The following is a 12,398-nucleotide window of genomic DNA, read 5'->3' on the forward strand; positions in this document are numbered from 1 at the left end:
AGCTCCTCTTATTTCTACGAACAATTACAACCTCATAGATATAAATAGATATATAAAAACCCAATTCAGTAATCAAGACAATACATATTCAAGAACATCCAACTGGTACAAGACTGTTAATAGAAACAAAACTAACATTTATCAATACATAGACTTTCAAACCCGCAAATTAGACCGCATATTTATTACAAAATTTTTGAGACTTCGACTCGGACACACAAAACTGACACATGGTACTTTACTAAACTTACCAAACCTCCCCACTTGTAACTGTAGAATCAACTTTCCTACTTCACCAGAACTGCCCTAAACATAACAACACCCGTTTACTAACTTTTAAAGACAACAATCCATTAGATTTACTCTCAAATCCAACATCAGACAACATTATGACCATAATATCATTCCTAAAAAAATGCAATATCTTTAAATTTATCTAATGTTAACTATATTGGAGCTGAAAGCCATAGCAGCTATTGCTCCTTTTATCAATTAGCTTATTTTTTTTCTAATAATAAGTTAATTTGTAAATAAATAAATAAAATAAATACGGGCCTATCCGGATAAATTTCGTATAATGATTCATATGATTATCCATCATAGATTATCCATATTACTGAGATTTTTGTAAATTTTTTTTTTGAATATTACTATAGGATCCAAAGAGTAAATTTACCGAATTATAAAGTCATAAAAACATAACGGTAAATTTTAAATAATTTTTTTGCCAACATAGTTTTTTAATTTTTCGATTTTTTGCACCTTCCATTGCAATTTGATGTCAAACAGTCTTATGCAAAACAAGTTAGAGTGCTATATTCGGCTGAGCCGAATCTTAAATACCCTCCACCAGCTACTTTTATATTAATACTTTTCTAATTGATCAAATATTTGTAGAAATAAGTTTTCTCATATCTTAAATAGAAAAATCCCTAGATTCAAACAGCTCAAATCTATTACAATTCCAAGATTTATTGAACATTACCAACGCTTGGCGATTTTTATTAATTTGCATGTATGCATGTGTGTGAAAGATTTAAGGATTTTCAAAATACATATATATATTTTTTTTCTACACAAATTGATAATGCAACTAGTTAAATACGGTTTTAGGGGCAGGACCTAGTATGGGAGATATGACCAATTATAGACCGATCGTAAAAAATTCTTTAAACAAAACTTCTGGACATGAAAGCTATATTTCAGTAAAATTTTGTATCTATATCGTAATTTAGTAATAAGTAATGTGTGTTATGAACCGATCGTGCAAAAATCTTGAAATATAATTTTTGTATCAATAGCTTTATTTGGTAATGAGTAATGTGCATTTAAGAGATTTTCGATTAATTTTTCGATTTTTTGCACCTTCCATTGCAATTTGATGTCAAACAGTCTTATGCAAAACAAGTTAGAGTGCTATATTCGGCTGAGCCGAATCTTAAATACCCTCCACCAGCTACTTTTATATTAATACTTTTCTAATTGATCAAATATTTGTAGAAATAAGTTTTCTCATATCTTAAATAGAAAAATCCCTAGATTCAAACAGCTCAAATCTATTACAATTCCAAGATTTATTGAACATTACCAACGCTTGGCGATTTTTATTAATTTGCATGTATGCATGTGTGTGAAAGATTTAAGGATTTTCAAAATACATATATATATTTTTTTTCTACACAAATTGATAATGCAACTAGTTAAATACGGTTTTAGGGGCAGGACCTAGTATGGGAGATATGACCAATTATAGACCGATCGTAAAAAATTCTTTAAGCAAAACTTCTGGACATGAAAGCTATATTTCAGTAAAATTTTGTATCTATATCGTAATTTAGTAATAAGTAATGTGTGTTATGAACCGATCGTGCAAAAATCTTGAAATAGAATTTTTGTATCAATAGCTTTATTTGGTAATGAGTAATGTGCATTTAAGAGATTTTCGAAAGGGGACCTTGTATGGGAGCTATGACCAATTATGGATCGATCGGAAAAAAATTTCACAGTAATATTTCTGTATGTGAGAGCAATACTTGTACCGAACTATATATGGATATTTTAATTTAGTAATGAGTGACGTGCGTTTAAGTGATTTTCGGGAGGGGACCTTGTATGGAAGCTATGACCAAGGAAAAAAAATTCCACAGTAATATTTCTGTATATGTGAGCAATACCTGTACCAAATTTTATGTGGATATCTTAATTTAGTAATGAGTTATGTGCGTTTAAGTGATTTTCGGGAGGGGACCTTGAGTGGGAGCTATGACCAATTATGAACCGATCGGAAAAAAAATTTTACAGTAATATTTTTGTGCATATGAACAATACTTGTACCAAATTTTATATAGATATCTTAATTTGTTAATGAGTTATGTGCGTTTAAGTGATTTTCGGGAGGGGACCGTGTATGGGAGCAATGACCAATTATGGACCGATCAGAAAAGAAATTCTCAGTAAAATTTCTGTATGTGAGAGTAATACATGTACCAAATTTTATATGGGTATCTTAATTTTGTAATGAGTTATGCGCGTTTAAGTGGTTTGTATGGGAGCTATGACCAATAATGGACCGATCGGAAAAAAATTTCACAATAATATTTCTGTGCAGATAAGTAATACTTGTACCAAATTTTATATGGATGTCTTATGTAAGTAATGAGTTATGCGCGTTTAATTGATTTTCGGGAGGAGACCTTGTATGGGAGCTATGACCAATTATGGACCGATGGAAAAAAAAAATTCACAGTAATACTTCTGTATGCGAGGGCAATACTTATACCAAATTTTATATAGATAACTTGATTTAGAAATGAATTATTTGCGTTTAAGTTATTTTCGGGAGGGGACCTTGTATGGGAGCTATGTCCAATTATGGACCGATCAAGAAAATTTTTTCTCTGAATGAATTCTATTGATATAAGATTTTTATTTGTAAAATTTTGTAAAGATTTCGACATTGTGACGGAAGTTATTAACAAAAAACCCATTTTCCGGGAATATGTACTTTTGTATGGGAGGTATATGAAATTGTGGACCGATTCTGGCAATTTTAAGCAGGAGTCAAGCTCTTGTGTAGAAACGAATGTATGCTGATGTTTATGGAATTATCTTTCATAGTTTTCGAGAAAATTACACCAGAATGTGTAAAAAATGCTTATTTTTTTCGAGGTTGTTTCAAATTTTGATTCATAACTTTTCCCGGTGAGAACCGATTTTGCTCATTTTCAATACCAAACTGCCTAGGACAATAATAAATATTTTGGGTGAATTTCGTTAATTTTTGTTGCTTCGTGTTAACGTGAGAATGTTTTATACAGACAGACAGACAGACAGACAGACAGACAGACAGACAGACAGACAGACAGACGGACGGACGGACAGACGGACATAGCTAAATCGACTCAGAATTTCATAAGGTCCAAGAATATATATACTTTGTTGGGTCTCAGATGAATATTTCTTGGTGTTACACACGGAATGACAAAGTTATATATACCCTCTATCACCACTGATGGTGGTGGAGGGTATAAAAAATGCTCTTATAAATATTATTCAGATCAATTATCAAAAATTTAAATTTTTCGGAACAAAAAGTGAATTTTTTTCCATGTTATAGTGTACACAATATTTTATTATAAAATAATTACATTCAAACAGGTAAAATTTTCATGAATTTTGTTAATATCATTAAGCCAAATACATATTGAAATTATCTGTATACTTATTTTTGTGACGTAAATTTTGCACCTATTTAACTACACCTTAAATAAGAACTCAAGTAATCAAAATAACCCGGAAAATGTAGTGAATAATAATTATCATAATTGTTTTTAATAAATATATGTGTTGCTTTTTTGATTTTTGAAAAAATAATATAATTTTTTAAATAAAACCAATTGTCAGTATTTCTGTATACTTATTTTTGAGATTAACTGTACATATACATACATACTATGTATGTATATTTTATACCTAATTTAATTTATATTAGCGGTTTTCACTCTTGGTAGTAAAGTACCCTTGTAGGTTTGATAAGTATGGTAGCTATATTATAAATAATACTATTTACATCAACGCAACAACAAAATGTATTTATTTTAAATATACATCGCTGTACTAGATCTATCATGAAAAAAGGTCTTGTATAAAAGCGTGGTAGATTTACCAACAAAATAAACTGCTCGGCTTACCTCCAATAACATAAATTGAAAATTAAAAAAATATAATTTTACAAAAATATAAAAAAGTGAAATATTGGAAATCTCAGGAACAAGAAATATCAAAAAAAATTTGGAGAAATATTTTTTGGTTGATACCGCTGAGTCGTCACGCAGCGGAGATGCAATTGCCGTGGGATGGTCAAATGAAGTTTTTTGTTCATGGAAATTACAAATTTGGAGACAGACCGCAAATATCTTTTTTGCTTAATACACACATTTCCTCAACAAAACCAAAGAAAACAATTAAGTTGTCTCCCGGCAATTAGATTTTAAGAAAAGGCAAGAATGTCTCCAGTAAGTGGTAACATAAATAATATTGTAAAAACTCTTAATAACTGCTGAAATCTAGTTGTGTGAAAATATTTCGATACTCTCTCATTGATTTTGTGATTAACTTTAAAACTTCACATTAGGGTTCTATAGTTGAAACGAAAAGTCGATTTTTCGACTTTTTTCATTTAGTTAAAAGTCGACTTTTAGACTTTTGTCATTTTATGAAAAGTCGATTTTTCGAGTTTTTCACTTAATTAAAAGTCGACTTTAGACATTTCGACTATAAGTATTTTATAAATAGTCGACATTTCGACTTTTTCGATTTTTTTCGACCATTTTTTTACTTTTTTCGAGTTTTAACGACTATTTTAGAGTTTTTGACTTTTTTTCCACTTTTTAAAAATTTTCGACTATTTTTTACTTTTTTCTACAATTTTCGAGTTTTCGACTTTTTCCGACTTTTTGACTTTTTTCGACTTTCTTCGACTTTTTTCGACTTTTTTTCGACTTTAAGACTTTTCGACTTCTATTAACAAAGTCGACTTTTCGACTTTTTTCACAGACGATAGTCGAGTTATCGACTTTTTTGGAACAAAATAGTCGACTTCGACTTTTCAACATTTTCCGACAAAAAGTCGATTGTTCGATTATTTGAAAGTCGATTTATAGAACCCTACTTCACATTGAATTTCTTCTTCTTTTTCTTGAATTTCATTTTTGCGTAATAACAAAAATCAGCTGTTGTAGCTAGTTTACAATAAACAACAAAAATGTGCTCACGCTTTCTATTAAAAAGGTGGAGTAAATATAATAGGGTTTTAAATATACTACCAAGAGTGAAAACCGCTATTATAAATTTATAAAATACTAGATTTTTGTACCCGGCGTCTGCTCTATCTGCTCTAAGTCTATACACTAGTTTACTTTTGGTCTCTGAAATTTTTCAACTTTCAGAAATATGAAATTCCATAACATTTTCCAAATAAAAAATACTTCACAAATAATTATTTTGTCAATTTATAAAGCTACAACTCAAATTTCTTTACAGATCTATAGAAAGAAAAACATAAAAAATTCCAAAAAAAAAAAAAAAAAAAACTAAAATATATTTAACTTAGGATAAATAATGTTCGTTGACTTAGAGCATAATGTGATAATTTCCCCCTTTTTTCTATAGAGCTACAAATGAAATATAATTGAATTTGAACAAGTAAGAGTGTTATATTCGGCTATGCCGAATCTTATATACCCACCATCAAGCCTCGTTTGACTCGAATGAAACTTACTTATATCTAATTTCATCTATATACTTTTTAGGCCAGTTATAAGCGTTAAAGTAATTTTCTGAAGGGGACCTTAAATAGGGGAGTAGGGTCAATTATGGGTCGATCCTCATAAACTTTTGTAGATAGAATTTGGTTCGTATCAAATTTATTTGTGTCGAATTTTATCGCTACACTCGTATTTTTAAGTCATTAATGAGCGTTGCAGTCATTTCCTGAAGGGGACCTTATATGGGGGGTAGGGTCAATCATGGACCGATCCTTATAAAATTTTTTAGATAGATTTTTGACTCGTATGAAACTTACTTATATCGAATTTCATCTATATACTAGTATTTTTAAGCTAGTATTGAGCGTTAAAGTCATTTTCTGAAGGGGACCTTATATGAGGGGGGGGGGGTAGGTTCAATTATGGACCGATCCTCATAAAATTTTGCATAGTGATTTTGGATAACAAGAAACTTACTTGTGTCGAATTTCATCGCTATATTCGTATTTTTAAACAAGTTATGGCTGTTAAAGCTGCTTTTCGAGGGGCCACTTGTATGGGGGCTATCCGAAAACGTGGACCATTTTCAATACCAAACAAACCTTACCTATAAGAAATACTTATGTGAAATTTCAACCCTCTAGCTCTTTCCATTCGGACTCTATCGTGCTTTCAACAGACAGACAGACAGACAGACGGACGGACAGACGGACAGACATGGCTAGATCGTCTTAGAATTTAATGAGGACCCAGAATATATATACTTTTGTGGGTCTATGACCAATATTTCGATGTGTTACAAACGGAGTGACAAAATCAATATACCCCCCATCTTTTTTGATGGTGGGTATAAAAATATTTATAAAAGGTTTAAAAAAAGTACCAAAAATACCCTCTTTTTCCATTGAATTTCGCAAATTTATGTATTTTGTTCAAAACATTTTGTATCATTTGTAAAACATTTATTAAGAAAAATCACATACACTCCCACTCACTTAAATATATTTAGTTGGGCTTGTCTTTAAGACATCCTCAACGATGGGTACACGACAATGCAAAGTCCTGGAAGACAAATGTAGGACAGCCGGAACAAATCGTCAACGACATTTTCGAACAAGTGTCGCGCAAATCGTGGACGACTAGATGAGAGACAATGTCGCTCAGTTTGTCCTTCACCCAAAAATATAGATTAATTCCACCATTTTATCATCAACGACTATATAAGCGACAATATCATCCACTTTGTCGTGAACGATTATATGGGCGACAAGATCATCCACTTTGTCGTCAACGATTATATGGGCTTTGTCGTTAACGACTAAATAAGCGACAATATCGTCCACTTTGTCGTCAACGATTACACAGTGGGGCAGAATGGAAATTTTTTGGAAATAAATCTGGCATTTCTAAACGGCTGATCCGATCGGGATATAATTTGGCGTGAGCGTAGCCAAGGAGTATTCGAGTTTAAGTTTTGAAGATGAACCCTGCAGATGCCCCAGGGACAGCGCTGTGGCGGCTCAAAGTAGGGTACCTACGACATGTAAAATTTTTAAACTCGTGCCATTTTTTTGTTTTTCACTCAACGAGATCTTGAAAAAACATGCTTGGACATACTACTTATCTCTTATAATATCCGAGTTATAGGCATTTAAAAATTTAGTGATACAAAATTTACCATACCTTGGTCCGCCTTTTTTTGAATACCGGGCGTAATTTTGGACCAAATATACAGATCCAAAAATATACGTTTTTTAATTTAAAAATTCAACAAATTTTAGATTTTTGCCGTTTTTTTGCCAAAAATGTGTCTTAACTCTTTTATTAATAAAATAAAATTTTCTTTAAGAACATATAACAATTTTATAGTTTTTTAAAAGGTATCTTTACGCAGAACGCTTTGGCGTAAAAAACATGTCCCACTTTTTGAAAATGTTGCCACTGCGTCCTTCCGAATATGACCTATTTTTTATCAAAACTTCAACTTTGGGCGACATGTTCTAAAATCCCAAAGCTGGGATCAGAAAACTGAAAGCAGTTTTGGAAACCTCAATATGTTTTCAATTTACTCCAAAAGTATTTTCCCAGCCCTGAAAGAAATGTGGACCCTATGGGCAAAAAAGTAAAAATCCCATTTGTGGGATTTTTATTCCTATTTTTGGGAATTGCGGGATGCCCTTTGACCTTTTCAATTTTTTTTTGCATTTTCTTATTTGAAATGACAAATTTAACAAGCGTTGAAAATTTCATTGAGTTTTGTTCATAAATAAAGATTTTGTCATATATTAAATATTTGTTTAATTTCTAAAACTATGATTTATATCAAAATTTTAATAGGGTCGCAGATAGCTACAACAATTTAGTTCATATTTATCCCTTAATATCATTTTTTAGTTAGATATGGAAATTCTCGATTCTTTACAAAAATTTTCAAGCCAATATCTCAATTACATTCATAAATATGTTCATTTAAACCTGTATCCTTTAATTTCATATTTTTCATATTTTAGTATTAAGTATGACAGAACATATTTAAATCTTATATTTACCTATTTTCTATTTGTTTGCTTATCCTTATAATTGAAAGGTCCTATTATGCTTAAATTTTCAAAAATTTATAACTATTTTTTATCTAAATTTTTTCGACAGATCATTTCGTTCTGTTTCGTTTATGATCATGTAGGTAAAAATATACAGGTAATGATAATTTCGATTCATTCACTAATAAGAAATATCAATGACTGAATTACAGGTTATAGTAATATAGTCCTAAATGTTAATAGGTAGACAATTCGTAATTTTTTACTTTGGAATACCTGTATCGGAAATGACAAGAATTGGTATATAAGTAAACTTCTTAGATTTTAAGTACCATATTTAATATATCTACAATGAAGATTACATTAAAGTACGAAGAGTTGTGTTCCGTTTTATGGAGTGCAGAATTGAAGATATTTCAAATTATATAAAAACTACATATAGTAGAAAAGTAGACAAAGCAGGCATATCAAAAATTGAAAACTTTTTGATGTAAAAAGTAAGTCTGTTGATGGAAATCAAAAGAAATTTCGATTAAAATTTTGTAGTTGGATGGAAACTACTACGGAAATCTCAACTTACAACACATCAACAGGAGCGCCTTGCAAGTCATACGAAGACTTATGTTCAAGGTCAAAAAAAAAAAGAGGGTCACACAAAAACTTTTTTCAATCTCAAATGATGAAATTGCTGTTACATTTAACGAAATGCTGAAAAAGGAAAACCAACCTATGGATGTCGTACATATTGCAACTATTTTTCCTAATGCATCACCAAAACGACTTAAGCGAATTGTGGAAAGTATACCAACTACAACATCACAATCAAATTTTACTGAAGAGGAAGCAATAGCGCTTATGTTGGAACTAGGTCTCAGTCGAAATAAGTACCAAATATTAAGGAAAGCTCTGCATGAAAAAGGACACAATATATTACTATCATACAAGGCGATCCAGGAAAAAAAAAAACAAACTATCCTACCATCACCTATTGCTGTTAATGATGTGGAAGCTTGTATTGATATATCATCTTTGCTCGAAAACACAGCATCAAGAATTGTGTCAGACTTTTCAGAAGACTAACTAAGGAATATTCATAACTGTGATGTTGTCTTAATGTGTAAGTGGGGATGTGACGGTTTATCAGCACTTCCAGAATACAAACAAGCTTGTGGAAGTCGGACATTAGCAGACTACAAAAGTGTATTTCATCATTAGTGCCATTACGAATTCGTTCATATTCCCTTAATCCATCATCGTCAAGCATCGGAAATTCATTTGAAGATATATGGATCAATACAACTCCGGAGTCAAAGAAAACAACAAAAGATTTAGTGGAATATTTAAAAGATGAAATAAATGCACTGGAGCCCATTTGCATAAAAATAAAGGAATTCTCTATTAACGTATCATATCAGCTAAGCTTAACAATGATTGATGGAAAGGTCAGCAATACCATAACAGAAACTTCTTCCTTCTGGAGATGCTCAATATGTAATGAGAAAAAGTCGCAATTCTCAAATATAAACAAAAGCAGAAGTATTAATGAAGAAGTCCTGTCTTTCGGAATTTCACCACTTCATGCCAGAATACGATTTTTGGATTACTTTTTACACATAGCATACGACCTCAAATATAGAAGTGTGCCAGAGAATCTTACTAAATCAACAAAAAATAATGAAGAATTGAAAGAACTGAGAGCTGCGGAAAAAAGCAGAATCCAAGAAGAATTTAAAGTTCAGATGGGATTAAACATCGACAAACCACTTCCAAGTTGCGGTAGTACAAATGACGGTACTACGGCGAGAAGATTTTTTCGTGATTTTGAAATTACTTCAAAAATAACTGGAATCGACAAGGAGTTGCTTCGAAGAGTTAACACTATTTTAATGGCACTGAATAGTAAACATAAAATTAATGGAAATCGATTTGGGGAATATACATCTGAAATTTCTAAATTACTTGTATCTATGTATCCATGGAGGGAACTAACACCAACAGTACACAAAGTATTGTGTCATGGTCAAATAATAATTGAATCGAATATTCTTCCACTTGGAGAGTTAACAGAAGAAGCCCAGGAAGCGAGGAATCGAGATTTTAAGCATGTTCAACTATTCAGCTCAAGAAAATGCTCCAGGCAATCACAGAATGAAGATATTTTTAATAGTTTACTTCTATCTTCTGATCCTGTTCTTTCAACTATGCGAAAAAGATGGATTTGTTATGAAACTCTATCATCTCAAAACAAGGAAGATTTAAAGGACTTATATTACCTTCTGGATATGTATACCGATATGACAGATCATTTTATAGAAAATAAGTAGTGTTAGGAATTAACTATATAAGTAGGTAGTAAGAATTAATTGTATTATGTTTAAGATAAACAGTTCAAATAAAAATAGCTATTATACTAACTGATGATATTGTATTAAATTGTGTTTTATATTTCTGTGGGTGGGAAAGGTGGTTTGTGTGGGGTGATTTAGGTGTTGTTGTGCGTGGCTCATAATAAAATTATAATTTTTTTATTGTATATACAATGTTATAGTCTTTAATAAAATAATTAACTAAATAATTTTTAAAAATTGTCCAAATATTTTATTCAACACCAAATGTATGTTCTGTCATACTTAATACTAAAATATGAAAAAGATGAAATTAAAGGACACAGGTTTAAATGAACATATTTTTGAATGTAATTGAGATATTGGCTTGAAATTTTTTGTAAAGGGTCGAGAATTTCCATATCTAACTAAAAAATGATATTAAGGGATAAATATGGACTAAATTGTTGTAGCTATCTGCGACCCTATTAAAATTTTGATATAAATCATAGTTTTAGAAATTAAACAAATGTGTAATAATGTTCAGGGCTGGGAAAATACTTTTGGAGTAAATAGAAAACATATTGAGGTTTCCAAAACTGCTTTCAGTTTTCTGATCCCAGCTTTGGGATTTTAGAACATGTCGCCCAAAGTTGAAGTTTTGATAAAAAATAGGTCATATTCGGAAGGACGCAGTGGCAACATTTTCAAAAAATAGGACAAGTTTTTTACGCCAAAGCGTTCTACCTACATTTCGTAGGTACCCTACTTTGAGCCGCCACAGCGCTGTCCCTGGGGCATCTGCAGGGTTCATCTTCAAAACTTAAACTCGAATGCTCCTTGGCTACGCTCACGCCAAATTTTATCCCGATCGGATCAGCCGTTTAGAAATGCCAGATTTATTTCCAAAAAATTTCCATTCTGCCCCACTGTGGATTATATTACAAAGCTGAGGACATTAGCTTTGTAATTAACGACTATATTGATGATAGTATCATTCACTTTGGCGTCAACGATTACATGAGTGACAATGTCCTAAGCTTTGTCGTTCACTTTATTTTTTAAAAGAAAATGTTTTAAGTTGAATAAAAATATTTTAAAACATCACATTTAATTCAAAAACAATATTTATTTCATTTGAATACATTTTTAAAAACATATTAATTGTTATAAAAAGGGTTATTGAGAATTATTTGAATTTTCTTTATTGTATTGTCTAGCTTTTTCCTTATTGTAAGTATTCTTGATTCTACGAAAGATACCTCTTAAATCTTTTATAAATTCCTCGTAGGTATATCCCTCTTTTTTCGCGGATTCTGTTTAAAAAATATGAATTTTAAAAAGTTATAGATATGTTTTTTTATTGCCAAGTAATATGTCTTAAAAATACTCACCATATAAAGCTTTGAGTACATTTCCGTATTTCTTAAAAGATTTTTTATTCTTACTGCCATCATAGTTGTATAAAACTATTAAATCTTTTGAAAACTGTTTTTCAATATTCTTTAAATTTCCGCAAATAATGCGTCCTATGGCTCCCACCTTAAAGTTAAGCAAAATAAAACAAGTTAGAGTGCTATATTCGGCTGAGCCGAATCTTAAATACCCTCCACCAGCTACTTTTATATTAATACTTTTCTAATTGATCAAATATTTGTAGAAATAAGTTTTCTCATATCTTAAATAGAAAAATCCCTAGATTCAAACAGCTCAAATCTATTACAATTCCAAGATTTATTGAACATTACCAACGCTTGGCGATTTTTATT

Source organism: Lucilia sericata, unplaced genomic scaffold (genome assembly GCF_015586225.1).
Source record: "Lucilia sericata isolate MDLA Ls3-8-SP2 unplaced genomic scaffold, ASM1558622v1 Contig001699F_arrow, whole genome shotgun sequence".
Taxonomy (NCBI): domain Eukaryota; kingdom Metazoa; phylum Arthropoda; class Insecta; order Diptera; family Calliphoridae; genus Lucilia; species Lucilia sericata.